This window comes from Channa argus, chromosome 2, assembly GCF_033026475.1.
Source record: "Channa argus isolate prfri chromosome 2, Channa argus male v1.0, whole genome shotgun sequence".
NCBI classification, from domain to species: Eukaryota; Metazoa; Chordata; class Actinopteri; order Anabantiformes; family Channidae; genus Channa; species Channa argus.
Window position 1 is genome coordinate 30,480,324 of NC_090198.1, and position 16,158 is coordinate 30,496,481.

The 16,158-nt window shown below is 42.2% G+C and overlaps 1 protein-coding gene across 3 annotated transcripts in view; it reads right to left on the minus strand.

Annotated features, from left to right (window-relative positions):
* The window catches only part of large2 (LARGE xylosyl- and glucuronyltransferase 2), a 76,960-nt gene extending 75,781 nt beyond the window's left edge, over positions 1–1,179 (minus strand). For 2 of the 3 annotated variants that reach the window (XM_067491493.1, XM_067491446.1), the window contains exon 1: positions 357–1,178. The gene's annotated coding sequence lies outside the window, so the exon portion shown is untranslated. Of the gene's footprint in view, positions 1–356 lie in introns of all 3 variants that reach the window. The other variant, XM_067491472.1, reaches the window with a different exon arrangement.
* Positions 1,180–16,158: the final 14,979 nt, after the last annotated feature.

Here is a 16,158-nt window from a genome sequence, read left to right on the forward strand (position 1 = left end):
GTGTGACCGTGTGTTCAGGCTTTATTGGAGCAGGGTCATGACCTTTTAGATGTACTGCACTATTAATACACACACGTGTGAATTGTTATTCGCTGTGATGTTTGAATTTAAATTTTGAAAAAAATAGCATGAGGAGGGGGGAGGGGGTCTGAGCACGGCTCAGTGGAGAAGTATGTAGCTCTTCCAACACGCAGGTCACATGCACCTGACTCTCTCTCACACACACACACACACACACACACACACACACACACACACACACACACTTCATTTTTCAGTCGAGGTTTAAAAGCTGCGTCCTGCTCCTCTGAAGATTCAAACCCGCTACAGACTCACAAAGTACAAATGTCCCTCACCTGTGTCTGTCTGTGGGTCTGGACGTGTAACTTCCAGCGTTGCTCTGAGCTGTGAATCACTCCATACCCTAATCCAGTGGGGGTGGAAAGCATTCAAAAATCCATCCAGATTCAGAGGGAAAGCTCTGCAGCAGGAGGTGCCATTGTCCTCAGTCCAGACTCCGGAATCGGTCTTTGCGCGCAGAGACGCTCACGTTAAAAGCTGAAAGCAAACGCCGCCGCGGATCAGCTGCGCACAGACACACGGAGACACACAGAGACATACGGAGACACACACAGTCCGGAGCAGCGAGACCAGGTGGTTGAGACACCGTGCAAAGATGCTGCAGGGAGTCCGGAGTCCGTGCACTCTGCCCGGGTTGGAGGAGAGAGGACGGTCCTGGTGCCAGATCCTGTCGCGGTTCTCGACGCTCCCGTTCCTGTCGGGTGCAGGTTTGCTGGGAGGTGAACGCACAGTCTGCTTCCTCTGCCCAGCTCCTCCTGAAAACTGAGCTAATCTGCAGCAGCACCCCCCCGCTCGCCACCAACAGGACAAGCTCCACCCCCCTCCCCCCCTCACAGGACCAACCAATAGCAGAACAGCTCTCTCTCTCTGACTGACCCAGACAAAGACCGAGCTTCACAGCAGGAGCCAGTCCCACATATTCAGCCTTGTATTGAGGAGATTTCACGGCACCTGTAGCTCAAAACCCAAGAACCTGCAAAGACAAAAGTTCATGTTCAGACCAAGCTAACACGCACGTCATTCAGTGACCCAAAACTCCAACTAAAGAAAATCACACTGAAATGAATAATTACATAGAAAGTATTTGGACAATTCTGAACCTGAATGTAAATGTGTAAACTCTCCAGTCTTTCAGTTCTTATCATCTATACAAGATGCTCCTCTGTGCTGCTGTTGGTCTGGATCAGAGATGGTGAGAACCTGCAGAGTAATTTCATATCATTTCTTCATTTCAGTTTTTGGGATATTTCACCCATAAGTTCCATTGGGTTTCTTTTTATTTTGTTCTTCAGCTTTTCTGTCTTTGAACAATATGGAAGAACAATAAAGTCTGACGCAGTGCTGTAAAATGAATCCTTTCTCACTTTGGGTGAAGTGTAGAAGAGCTCACAGCACTGCAAATAGACAAAACACAAGCCAGTTTAAAAAATGACTTCATCAATTCGACAACACAGGTGCAAAATTCAACTAAAAATACATCTGCAAATCTAAAAGTCCGTCACTTTTCAGCGGGCCCTGGAAACATTGGTATGACAGTTCTCTCAATGGTTCCGGGGGACATTAAAAAGTGATGTACATTTAGATTTCTAGATGGAGACATTTCCGTTGTGTTGTGCTGTGATTTATTTATTTATTTTGCAGCATGTTTCTTAATGCTGGTCCTGTGTCGTCAAATGGATGAAGTATTACATTTTTTGATGTGCTTGTGTTTTATCATTTTGCAGTGCTGTGAGTCTTTGTCTGCACGTGTCGTGCTACACTGGGTGTCTGGTTTGGTCCACTGTAGGTCCTGCATGTCAAAGACCTGTGCACATGAATGAATGAAGACAGGTTTCTTAAGAAAATCTCTTTTTACAGTGTTTCAACAGGTCATCTGAGAAAGAGAGCAGGTGCAGCGAGCAGCAGGGTTCGTTCTCTCTGATACAAAATCACCATGGGATGTTGCATTTTGTTGTCCCCTGTGTGGTGACTGATGGAAAGAAAAAAATGTGAGCACATGTTGTATTGTTTGAGGGAAAGCTTTTCTTGCATGTTTTCAATGGGAACATTTTGCAATAAAAAAAAAAAAATAAGTGTCATTTTGGGCAGTGAGCTTCTGTTTCGGGCCACAAGCGTCTCCACAAATGAGGAAACCTGGAAACACGGTATTTGACTTGTTCGCCACGGTTTTTTCTTTACCCTGTACACAGTCAGAGGAGTGTGGGTGTATTATGTACTGTGAAGCTCCACAGCACCAAGATAAAGTACTTCGTAATAACCTTGTGTTGAATATCTGGACAAACAGGTTAAAAAACATCTTAATCCCTGCACAGTTGCTGTGTTTCTCTTTTGTGATTTTATTTCTTTACTTTTGCGATTGTCGATCTCATTTTCACCAAAATATGTTTGGATCATCCAAATTGCTTTTGGAGCAAATGAAGCTACAGTACAAGTACTTGAATACTTGCAGATACTACATGCACAGTTAATCGTTGAGTATCTGGACACCAGAATCCCCATGAGTCCGCTGCACAGTCCAACTGATGAGACAAACAAGGCACAAAGATCCTCAGAGATCCTGAAACAAAGGTACATTGCTTCAGTTTGTTCTCAGGCTTTAGGTCACTACACCAGATACTATGAGAGATTTCAGCTTTTGATTTTTCAGACTTTTACAAATACTATTAAAAATATGTTGTCACTTTGTCATCAAATGGTAAATAATTATGAATTATTTTGTGTTAAGTAAGTGAAGAGGTCTGAACAATTTCTGAAGCGGCTGATTTTTAGACACGAAGCTTCGCAGTCAGAAAGCAGGAAAACTGCATTTATTCTTACAAGACAGTTTGTGGAAAAGTTCCTTCAGTCAAGTTCTGCTACAATAGATACAAATACTGTCTTTTATGACAGAAATGAACAAGATAGTTCATCACAGACTAACAGGTCTGCTGCCATCGTCCAAACTCAAATATGGAAACATACTGCAAGTATCCGACATTTCAACCTTTTACATTTGAAAACAAAGCCGAGCTTACATCAGTTTTCATTTTTGTTTGTTCGAACCTCCTGCTGTGGAGATTTAGCTAAAGTGACACAGCGTGGTCAGTGATTTACTCTCAATATTTCATTTCCCTTCAAAAGCTTGGAGAAAGAATCATTTGTTTTCTGCAGATAATATAGTGAATATATCTAGTGAATATTAAGTGACTCAAAGTCAGACAAATGACTGTCGAAGAGAAACAGAAGATCAACTTTTCACTTTGCTGCTGCAGTGTGAGAGCAGCCAGGAAATCTTCTGTTTATGAAGAATTCTAACATGGGAGCTCCTCACTCAGCTCGGAATCATCCAGTTACTATGACAAATGAATCAGAAGAGAGAGAAAGTGCTGTTTAGTGTTCTCAGCCTGGATCTTTGTGACACAGAGAACAAGCAGATGAGACCCAAACTCAGATTATTAATGATTTCCAGAGGGAAAAGTAGTTTGGTCGCTAAAGATACACAAGTCTGAAATGTCTCCGATCAGTACGTGGCGTCACCTCATGGTGTTCAGTGGTACACGTGAACAAACCGAGAGGACTCCAGCTTGTTCTGTGTCTGTTTCAGAGGAAATAGCTGCTTTGCAGCCCGTGTTCATCCACCACAGGATGACAAACCAAACCACCAGTTCAAATGTCAGAAGTGGTTTTCTCACTTAACCACCACTGTCCCTACTGACCAGAGTCACAGTTGACGTGTCACAAAATTCCTGTGGATTAGTTTGTGTTTTGCTACATTCACCGTGCGTGTGAAAAACTGAAAATACATAAATGTTTCCATAGCAGGGAAACACAGCACTCAGAAAGTCTGGTTGTGCCTGGACAACCTTAAAGACCTGGTACCATGGAAAACAAAAAGAACAAAAAGATGGACGGATTAAGGGGCTGATGGGAGCCCTGTCACATGAGTGAGCTCCATCGCCACTGTGTCTTTATTTCATGTGTGGAATCTTGGGCCTGGCGATTAAGCAATGTTAAGGCTGCTCCCATTGTGACATCACATGGGGATATGCAAGAATAAGTCGCAATCTGCTCTGACACATCTTGTTCAAGTCTCAAATGTGTATCAGCAGGTCCTCAGAATCTGACCCTCACTGTATACACACTCTTACCGTGGGTCCAGCAGCTTCCAATCAGAGTGAGGCTCATGAATAATGCTAATTTATGTTAACAGCTTTGACAGGCTGATAGAATGCACAGGAAAAGACAGGTGTTTTGTAAAGGTGGATTTAGAGAAACCTGAAATACTTTATGAATAAAATGTCAGCTATAATTAAAATACAAACAATTTAAACAAATGAGGCAAGAAGAACCACGATACAGGTTTATTAACCTTTGTCATTGCAGGAACTTTCAGACCCATGACTAAAGTTGTACATGTCTTCCTGCGTTCTACTTCTATTTCCACAAGTGTTAAAGTATTTGTCAGGAAGTGGAACTAAATGAAGTTTCAGGATTCTAATCAGTCAAATGAGGTGTTTCACCACATGTCAATCACAGACAACAACAGAGCTGTTATCATATTAGTTAGCTGTGGATCTGGAAGGGTGGTTTAAATAATGAAGAACAATAGAGAACAAAATAGGCAAATGACAACTTCTGACCCATTGGTGCATTTGTATGAAGGTGGGTGAAGGATGTACATCAGATCCTTCTTAGTGTCAAAGTTGTAAAGCAGCTCTTCTCTACAGGTTCATGTTATGTGACGCTGAAGCATCCTGCCGCATTTCTGATTCAGTTCTGCAAAACATAAGACATGCAGTAAAGGGGACGTCCTTTTTTGTGCATGACATACCACATTGCAGAAAACAGTGAAGAAAACTGCAGAGTGTTAAAGAGTAAAAACAATTGTGTGATGTGACATCACCACCACATTATCCTGCTATGTGTCAGTGGTCAGCTGGTGGGTTTGGGGTGGACTGAGCTGCTCTGGTTCCCACAGAGAGACACTAATGTTCAGGAAGGTTCTCCTGAAAAAAACAAAGCTTATAATAAGCAGACAGACAGAGACAGCTAGAGATTTTTTTAAATTCATGGAGAAGAAGGTGAGGCAGCTCGAGAAGCCAAAAACCCGCAGATCATAAATAATTCAGAGACAAGTTGTTTTCATAAGAGCATGAAAAAAAAAAATCAGATGAGGACAACTTTCAGTGAGCTGCAACTCTGAGGTGAGCACGTTCAACCACACACACACAGAAATGTGAACACATTCAAGGTGAGGCTGAAGATTCAGAAGAGACATCATATGCAAATAGTCCATATGTGCTGCCTGTCACAGCAGCAGTATGACAGCTTCTCTGGACACACACACACTATGTGAGTGTGTGTGTTTGTGTCTGTGTGTGTAATGAGAGTTGTCAGTGTGGCAGCTGATCGTTGGGAGAGCGTGTTAGTGGTGGGGTCAGAGGTCAGATGAGATGCATTAAGGACAGCTGGACGACCAGCTACTGTAAACCACACACACGCATGCTTCTATCTGCAGTTTCCCCTCTTTCCACCTAAAACTTTTACATGTTTTAATTCAGTATTTAAACATTTAAAGCCTTTTTTTAAGAACTTCAAAAATCCAGATGAAAAATTAATAGTCATCCTCACAAAAATATGACATGTAGCAGGTTCAAATCCTTTAAATGGAAATTAAAGCTACACGATGCAACTTTGAAGGGAATCACAAAAGGATCACGACTCCACCTCCCACTTTGATCGATCCCCTAAAGTAGTAGATCGAGTTTCAACCTAAAAACTGAGAAATTATAACCTTTTGTTCGTAGAGTTCATGGCAGAGCCACTGAATTGGAGATGGTCATAACGTTATGCCAACAAAATGCACAAACTTTAGCTTTAGCAGAAAGTCACTTGAATCATTGAACTTTATTTTATCAGGTAATGTCATCAGAATTTCTTCAGCATCAAAAGAATTATCCAGAGAATACACAAAATCAGATACTAAAACTTTGAAATTGCCAAGAAAAGCTATATCCAGCTATTTATGGCTGACTTCACCACAAAGAGTCGGTTTAATGTTCACATTGCTCAGTGAAGAAATGTAAATGCAGATATTTTCTCAGAGAAAAGATTACAACACACAAAGTGCTGCTCAAACAGAAGCTGATAAAGAGATTTAGGAATCACAAGCTTTTTACTTTGTGCTCATAAATATAATTTACAGATTTCACCCTGTTGAGCCCTGATTTTAGCATTAATATTTTTTCATGCATTACTGTATAAATAGAAGTTTTGTTTTGTTTTACTAAAGCAAAGACGGAATTTGTGCAGTTTGCCTGTTTCTTACAGTCAACTCTCTCATCTCTTCATTGTCTCTGAGATCACAGTAAAATTTCCCACAACATTCCCTTCACGTGTTCACCGTAAACGTGTATGTGCGGGGGCACTGGTGATGCTGCTGCTGCTGCTTCAGACCTTTAATATTTGATGAGCTGCCAGATGGCACAGTAGAGCCTTTAATAACCACTTTTAATATAGGAAGTTCCTGCGATCAAAGAATCCAACTCCAATGGCAGACGCATGTCAAGAGCCAGACGCACACATCAATAATTCATCCAACGCACACACACACACACACACACCTCTGCCAGAACTGGGGAGTTACCCTGAGACAAAGACTGAAGGACATGTAAGATACCAACTTTAGAGAAGATCCGACCTAATTAATTTCAGATTATGATTAATCACATTTTTTGCAATTAAATTGCAAAATAAACAACGTGTTTATGTTATTACACATAATTTTTATGCCAACATGTATAATTCCTTTGCACATTTTCACCCTAAGGAGGAACAACGAAAAACTTTTTACTGTTAGTTTGTTTTAAGTCAAATTGTAGTTTTTTTTTCTGAATTAATTGTTATCTCTATGTTTTCATGTAAATCCCGCTGAGCTTGGAGCTTGGAAGCCTATTAAGTGAGATTTGCCATAAGTGACACCTTGAAGGTTCGAGGGAACCTTGTTGCAAGCAAAGATGGTCGACTAGGACCCTCTGCAGGAAATTGTTAAAGTGGGCAGATGGTGGACTGACTCCAAATAACTGGGGGCAACAAAGGTTGATTGTTGTGTCACCTTCATCTGGAACAAAACGTGGCGCTTAAACACACTGCAAAGACTGAAGCCGACGACCAACTACTGCAGCATGTACGTTCTGTGCAGAGTGCAGCGGTGTGAGGGTTATGCAAAGCAGGGACAAGCAAAGACATCGTCAGCACAGCCCGTATTCATTTACTACAAATCAGAAACGTGCTAATTAAGCAAAGATTGTTTAAATTCTCTGATTGCTCAAAAGTGTGAGCCTAACCTTAAAACATTTGGTCATTACGTCACAGGACACATCCACAGCTTCACAGTAAGATGCATTTTTGGAACAAATTTCTAGTAAATATAATATTAAAAAGTTACACACTGTATAACTACAGTTGCAGTGTAGTTGCATAAGACAGTTGGGGAATCTGAGATGGAGGATCTCAAGCTGCCTCCTGAGGTTAGAAAATAAACTTTCATTCAGTGTGAAAATTACACGGCGGCCCTGGAAACGTCCACGCCGGGGCTTCTGACGGTGTGGATATCTGCACGTTGTTGCCATGGAAATCTCTTTGTCGTTGCTGTCTGCCATCTTAAATGACACGAGTGGGGAATACGAGCTGTGTCACCTGGAAATCCAGCTTCTGTTGCTGCTCTCAGCAACAAGTACCTGGCGCCTGATCGACACAGGCTAAATGTGGAGTTATGGAACAACTTTTTTCATGGAGGTGCTGAAGATAAGAGACTCTAAGTCTCTGAGTCCCCATTTGTTTGTCTTTTACACAACACACATTAGTTCCACATGGATCTAGTCTATGTGAGATTGTTTTGATTCATTATTTGTCGCACAAATCTCAATATTTGGTCTTTGTTTGACTGAATGATGATTCTTGAGGAACAGTTTTTTATTTCTGCAGACAATTACCTGTAACCATGAATAGATGACACAATGAGCTGCTGGGCACAGACATGGAAAAGCCCCCTGACGCTCTACTACTGGAGCAAGATCCCCAAAATGAAAGAGACACAATATGATCCCAAAAAAGGTGCAGCAATTGTTTCTGTGGTCATTCTGTGTCTCTTCATGGTCCTCGTGTGGCTTTGCATTGATGCTATTATTTTAAAGCTGCCTCACATCTCTTTGTAGAAAGTCTGTGTGTCACTCTCTCTCTAATGTTTCTTTAATTTTGGTAGGACCGAAAAGGAGGAGACGGCAAGTGAAGGGGTTATAATAAATTAAGGTTTATTTAAAGAAAAGCAAACAACAGAAAATCCCTCCGTGAGGACGACGGGAAAACACACGCAGCAATAACTAAAGTAAAACAGAACATCAAGTTAAACACTCTGCAGGGAAATGATAAGCTAAATAACAGTGCAGGGAATAAACTCAGTAACTAAGGGGAAGCAGACAGAAGAACAGAACATTAAGCAATTTCAGACTAAAAGAAACAAAAACGAACACTCAAACATAAAACCAGGGCCAAACACGCAGAGATAACCGGTAACAAAACTAAACACAGAAATGAACAGGAAACCAAACCTCAGACCAAAATACACAGGGAACAGGTTGGACGTCAGAGGGGCACCGTCAACGTCATTCACAGGTATGTTCTCTGGGGAGACGATCTGGCAGCGAGCGGTGGGGAAAGATGGGTATAAATACCAGGGTCCACAGGTGAAAACAATCTGAGTTAATGGGGAATAAAACGCTAAGGACCCTAACAGGGAAGTGGAGCAGGGTGATTAACAAAATAAAAGCCAGAAATAGGAAATAAAGTTAAACAAACCAGAGTCCAAAAACAGGGACTGTGACACTGTGTCTCTTTGTGGCCATTTTGGATCTTGGGTGAGGTCATTTTGTGTCTTCTATTTGTGGTTTGGTGACATTTTGTTTCTGGGAATCTTTGTCTCACCTGTCTAGGGACATTTTGCGTCTCTTATTTTATGTTGTTTTGTTTGTAGGATATTTAGCAGGTGAAGAGCTCAGACTCAATAAGTCAGTACATTTACAGACCATGTTTGTGCCTAAAAGGTCAATACACCAATATACAGTCCAGTTAATTTGTTGTACACTTATATATATTATATTTAGGATTAATTCTCATCTCTCACCATGGGCCTCTTGGCTGCGTCTCTGATTAATGTTCTCCTTGTGTCCTTGTCAGTTTAGGTGGACGGTCATGTCTTGGTAGGTTTGCAGTTGATATTGAAACAGTGGAAACAAACCCAACACAGCAGAACAATCACTGCATGAAGTGCATGTGAATGTTGGACTGTCACTTTCAACAGGTACAAAGCAACATGAGACGGTAAAAAAGGTGAGAGCAGAGCGTTTGTGAAGCCAATTGACTGTCCAACATGCAGTGTACTCTACTCTACTCTGAAATCTCTCTGGTGTTAAACTGCAAGAATAACAGCCATGTGGCACCAACATGAATCCTCAGTGTTTTCTGCTCAGCTTCCATTTTTTGTGGTTTAGGTAAGAACTGAGCCTAAAACTTTGGACCCCCCTCTCTTCTCTGACTTAACTTTCTGCGTAAATGAGCAGAAAACAACCAATGCTGAAAGCCATGTGAGCTTTTAGGTGTCGAAATGTCTCAGAGAAGTAACTTGTGTCTTTCCCAGTGACAGGTATTGTTGCATGTGAGTGGACAGGAAAAGTCTGCGTCTCGGGCTTGAAGATGGAGACGGATCAACATGCGGCAAATTGTTTGATGCAGTTTTGTTTTCGGCGGCTGAAGCATTTTACGTTGGGCTCATTTCTGGATGCAGCTGTCTTGTTGGTTTTCTCTCCCACCAGGAAGTTAATTGCATTCACCTGGATTCGCAGCTCCACCTCAGCTCTGATTAGATGTCTGACGTGAGAACCAGCAGACATTGGAAATCAGGATTGAAGAACACTAGTCTCTTCTAATCCATCGTCCTCTTTTTCTTCTTGAAACTCCTCCATCCAGCTCAGATACACAAGTAGCATATAGAGACCGCAGAAAACATTTGATGTTAAATGTTAAAAATAAAGAGCCGGGAGCTGCGGACGTCTCAGTGAAAGGGGTTAACAGCCCTGACAGCCCTGTTCAGTTGAACCTAAGCTTGCTCTTATTTTAATAATGCTGAGAGACGAGTTTGTCCTGGCACCAGCTCCTTTTATTATTGTGTTGTGGGCGAGTGGTCAGGGCTGACTGACAGCAGGTTTGGTTAAAAGGCAGAGTTTCAATTAGCTTTTCCCTCAGGAGGACAGATGTGAGTGCAGAAACCTGCCCAGACCACTCTCATCTCTCCAGGTCTAAATAGAGAAAGGAAAAAAAAAAAAAACACGCACAGATTTACTCATTTAAAGAAACACTTCCTGATTTGGTTTTAGTGCCCAACAGCAACACTTGCACTTTTGGCCAGTTTCCCCAAAAAATGCCTCAAGATTTGAACCTTTTAAAAGAGTGTGTGTGGATACATTGCTTATGGAAGAGCAAAAGAACATGGAGGACAAAACCCCAAAGCCCAAACACCTTCCTCCTTATTGCTGGATGTGGATTCATCCAGAGTTGTGACAACAAACCTGCACTTGACTTCCTGAACTTCTTCACCATAAAATATTCACCAGTTTCACCCTGTACACATCCCATAATAGTTCCAGTCACGTGAAATCTTTTTAGACAGTGAGCAGCTTGGTGCCGCCGTAACCTAACGTATGATACAACCTGCCTCTCAGTGACCAGTGTGCACTCACACACAGATGCAGTGTTTTCATGCAAGCGACAACATTTTCAAGTCATTAATTTTTCTCATGTCATGTTAAAGCAAACTTGATCTGACCCGTTTGCTGCAGGTGCGACTCGGTTCCCATGTATCATGCTATGTAAAATGCAAATGAAAGGAGAATGCAATGATTTGCTAGCATATAGTGTGACTGAGCAATGTGCTCATTTGGAATTTGATGCCAGCAACAGGTTTACAGAAGTTGGAACGGGGGCAACAAAAGTCTGAAAGTGTGAGATGTGGAGACTGAGGAGGGACACTGAGCAGAGACAGAAGCAAGTGGCTGGAGGTGGATCACCAACATTGCTTGGACTGTCCCTCCCTCTGTCCAACGCTCTCAGTGGGCCGTCATGAAGGAGTGTGGTCGGTGCAACCACCTGCAGACCGGATCAGAAAGACCTCTCCACCTGCTGGACGTGGCGCTGTGTGATTTGATTTACTGCCTGCTGTGTGCAATGTATAGTGTGGGCGAGTCTGTGTGTGTGTTTGCATGTACATGTGGTTGTGTGTCCGAATCATTGTGTGTGTGTGTGTGTGTGTGTAGGTGGTGTGGAATGAGAGAGCAGATGGAGGCAGATGGCGACTCCTACTGCTGCAGTAAAATGGCATCTCATTACAGAGCTGCCAGTTTAATCTGCTCCCAATAAAAATATTCAGAAATAAAATAAGAAAAATAGAACTCACCAGAGTAGGAAGGCAGGGGCTCTGGAGGAACAGGTGGTGCCGGGGGTGGGGGTGGGGGAGGGGCCTGGACAATGAAGTGACAAGATAACAAGAAGCAGACTGAACAGGAAGAGATGCTGTGGTGTGTGAAGAGGACACGTTTATTTTACTCATGTAGATTCATATTTAAGAAAAGTGACTATTATTGAAAAATGACATTTAGTGGTGCGGTTCAGTCGGAAGCTTCAGAGCCCATCGCTGTGACAGTCGTAGCACATTAGGGAACAAACCACTACATCAGACTGTGATCAACTGATTTCAAATCCCCAAAACTGCAATTGATACAGCAATAAGTATTTGGATCATTTTTGGATCATAACTAAATAAGCTGAATCTAATTTGTTTAGCTCAGTTCGCTTGCGTGAGAATGAGAATGAGGCCATCAGCTCTTTGGATCCTGCAGTTGACCCAGTCTAACAAGGTTTACGTCAAACCCCATTTCCAGAAAAGTCAGGACATTGTGGAAAATGTTATTGAAGATAATAATGAGATTAGCAAATCATTTAAACCTATTTTTGATTGCAAATAATATTGGTGGACATCTCACTAGAGCTTAATTGAGTATCCCAGAGAAACTGAGCCTTTCAGAGAAAACTAGTCTGAAGAGTCCACATGTGAAATCATGGACGCTGCGTCCTTAATGCTAAAGAGCCGAGGGACCATCGGACATATTACAAGTTCACAGTTCGAAAACCAGCAAATTGAACGCTGATAAAACTGCTTCTCCGATTATTTTACCCACTTACTTCCAGCGTCACTTGTCTCATCTGTCAGCTATTGGGAAAAAAAGGCAACACGCCAGAAGAAATAGTCTCTGTCAGTCCTCACAAACAGGGCCGATGCTGTAGCTGCAACACAGAGGAGAAAAACAGCCAGAAATGATTCGAATGTATTTTACTTTTGGTCCCTGAACCTGAGGTTTGAATTCAGTAAACTGATAAAATAAGCAACATAAAATTAATCAGCATAATTTGTGAATATCAATAAACTATTCAAGTCATTTATCAGAGTCTCTCAACTGTGAGGATATGCTGATCTTTCACTGTATAGGGAAAATCTTTATATTTTGGACTGCTCCAGGTTTTTATATGTTAAACTGATTAATTGCAATAATCATCAGCTTGATCTATAAAGAAATAACTAATTTCAGCTCTACATTAAATACTTATTGAGAGTCTGTACACCGTCCTCTGCTCTCCTGTGTTTTTGGCCCCACTTCCTGTTTTACTGGAGAAAAAGGAAAAAGTTGAAAAAGTTTATTACATCTTTGTCGGAGTTTCTTTGCTGGTTGACCTTCTCGTTTTACAACAGGGGATATTGCTGCTGGAGCGACTCCCCGGGCCCCAACAATCACACAGTAATGGAGGTCGGAGCAGACTCGAGCCGTCCTCCCAGGTCTTTATTACAACTACACTTTGGGAAGTCACACCCCAGCAGCCGTTCACCTCTGCTGCTCCGCCAGTTTGGGAAATGTCACATGCCTCCACTGAAAGCCCCGGCACACACTTTTAAACATTATCACACACACAAACTCACAAACGCTCTGACTTTTCCACGCGATGGATCAAGGAACACACGGCCATTACAGAGGCAGCAGGAAAAGTGCTTCAGTAAATGGGAAAGAAGAATATTGGCTAAGTGTCATCAGCGTGGCAAAGCGTCCCTGATGAAGCAGCGTGGATTCTGTAGCTGTGCGCTGGAGCGGTCTTCCTCATCAGCCCTCCTCCTCCTCCTCTTCGTCTCTTATTAACTTCATGGGTAGGTACACGACCACGCAGGACTCCACTCACTGGTGGAGAATAACAAATGTGAAGAGAGATGTTGTCTCATAACAAGCATTCTGGGTTATCAGCTCCCTCTTAAACAGTTTTACAGGAACATGACCTGGGTCAACCCTAATTAATCTTGAAGGCCCTGCCAGCAACAATTTGTCATTTAGAAATAATCTCAATCGCTGATAAATTCAGCGAGCTTTCTCACTCTGACTGATTTGGATGACTTTGGGAAGAGACGTGTACCTGCAGACGGAGATTAGAAAGTGCTGACAAGATGGCCGACTTTTAACCACCGACAGAGGTTATTGTTTTTTAGGTCACCTTGACCAATGCTGTTCCCTAACCCTAACCTCTTGACCTCATTGCTAAACCCTAACCAGTTTCATAGCAAGGTAATACTGTATCTACTACTTCCTGTGGAGGTTGGTAGTCCGCCATCTTTATCTGCAACCACACAATCCCGGGTTTCTAGCCCATGTCTCACGCTCCTTGATGTAAGTCTCTCAGCCTCATGCACACATGAATGGGGATAAAATAAAATAGCTCCACACCTCTGGGTTTCCTAAAGAATATTGGACCAAAGTGATCGACTCCCGATAGCCCTGATAAATAAATTTTTTTTCTGAAAATGCTTTTTTGGACTGTGAGTATCACATTATGTACGCAGGAGCTGTAGTAACGAGGTTCGTCCATCACACCAGAGCTGTTTCTTTGGGTTGGAGGCCAGATCTGCACCAGAAACCTGATTTAGAATACACATGTGTTGGTTAGAGTTGCGGCAAGGAACAAACTCTAACATAACTGTCACATCTTCATTATAACCTGGAAGTGAAGCCATAGAAGTTAGAAATGTAGAGTTTGAGATGCAGTTTGCGAAGTGGCTGTGGGAGAGTTATAAAAATATATCATCTGCATAACAGGGAGCATAAGTTCTATCTGCATTATGACCTAAATTATTTATGCAGAGGGACAACAAAAGTGGGCCAAGCACGCAGCCCTGGGGCATTCCACTGGTAACAGCAAACCAGTGGGAGCTGAGCAGTGGGTTCATTAGAAGGTTGAAGCACTACTTTGACATTTTTGGGACAGTTTGTTTTGTTTTTTGGATCGTGTGAAGATCGACGCCACTCTCATGACTATGCATCACATGAAAGTAGGTAATGATCTTATAGTGTAGCCTCCTACAGCATGTTCAAAAATAAACTTACCAATTCATTCTTATGTCTCCACTGGTGTCCTGACAACCTTCACGTACTGCAGCATGAAATCTGTTATTATAGGCTGAGGTGTCCTAAAATTACCACCACACAAAGGACAAATCTTTGATACTTTTTCTTTTCTGCTCCACTAATGGTAAAGATGTGGGAAAAGTAAAATGTGTGCTGCATGTTTCTGCAGCCTAGCAATTTATTTTCTGGCCTAATTAGCATCACACTCATTACTTTCTGTGGCTAAAACTAAACGTAAATGCCTCCGCTCACCGATCTTGTGATTAAGTGTTGCTACTGCAAATCTACCTTTTCTATGTTGTGCTCTTCTTCTTCCATAGAAGCACATTTACATTTTGGGCTCATTCTTCCTGACTACCAGAAGCAGGGAGCACTGTATTTCTGGGTCTATAACTGTTCCTCATCTGTCTGCTGCCTTCATATCTCCGCTGGTTAGAGACTCTGGGATTTGTTTGATATGCAATCATCCAATCATGGAGGGGAGGATTATGTGTTGTTCTTAATGCTGGAGGCAGCTGGAGCTCCGATCTCATCACTCTCCCAGCAGGCTCGTTCAAAACTCTGCAGCACACACGAACTTGCTCTGTATGTACACACTGCTCTGTCAGTTCTTTCTCTGTTTGTTCTGACTTCCCTCATCTAACTGCTCTCAAATCTTTGTGGGGTGAAAGATCATCCTCCATATTTGGTTTGGTGTTGACTCGCTGGCCTGTACAAGCCTAATGAATGTTTTCACTCCCGCGTCGTGCTGGCTTAGGCTGATCTGAGTCCTAAATTCTGACTTTTATTGTGCAAATTGAGCCAAATGAATGAGTCGGTGAGGTAAGATGAGCCCTGTTTGAGGACTACTTTTCTTACGTGGGCATCTGCCTACTCCAGGAAAATGTCTTAAATGAAGCTGAAATGGGGTTGAATGAATGATGCCGAGACAGTTTCTTTTTGGCCAGAAACAGAGATTGTACGGTTCGTATTAGTCCAGTTTAATTTTTCATTTGAGTGTTTTATTGATAAAATGTTCAAAGTATTTTGCTGATTTAAAGCGCTGCTGATTCAGCTTTGGCCGTGTTCTAACGAACCGCATCGATCTTTAAAAGCTTGTTTGATTTTAGCATCACATTTATTGTTTGATGGATCCACCCAGAGCATGAATAGATAAAGTATATGGGAATATCACAACAAACCAAAGCAATATTAGGCCTATAATAACAGCTAATGTCAGAGGAGCTCACACAGAGACAAAGCCTATGGAGGAAGCTCTCATTGAACAGCTCTCTTCACATTACACTGACAGTGACCTCATTTTCAAAATGCCAGTTGATCCTTTGACTCAGTTTCATCATTTAACCTGCACAGCTTTTGCTTTTTTTAGATGCACATGCAGCCAAATTCCCACTGAGCAACCTGCAGACATGCTGATGTCGCCACATACACACAGATGAAGTTGTTGTTGCTGTAGTTTTAACCCTACGGGCAGTGAGTGTTGAGATGTCTCCTGACTCGACAAGAATTTTAGGAGGAGGTGCGTTAAAGTTTGCTCTAGATTGTGCAC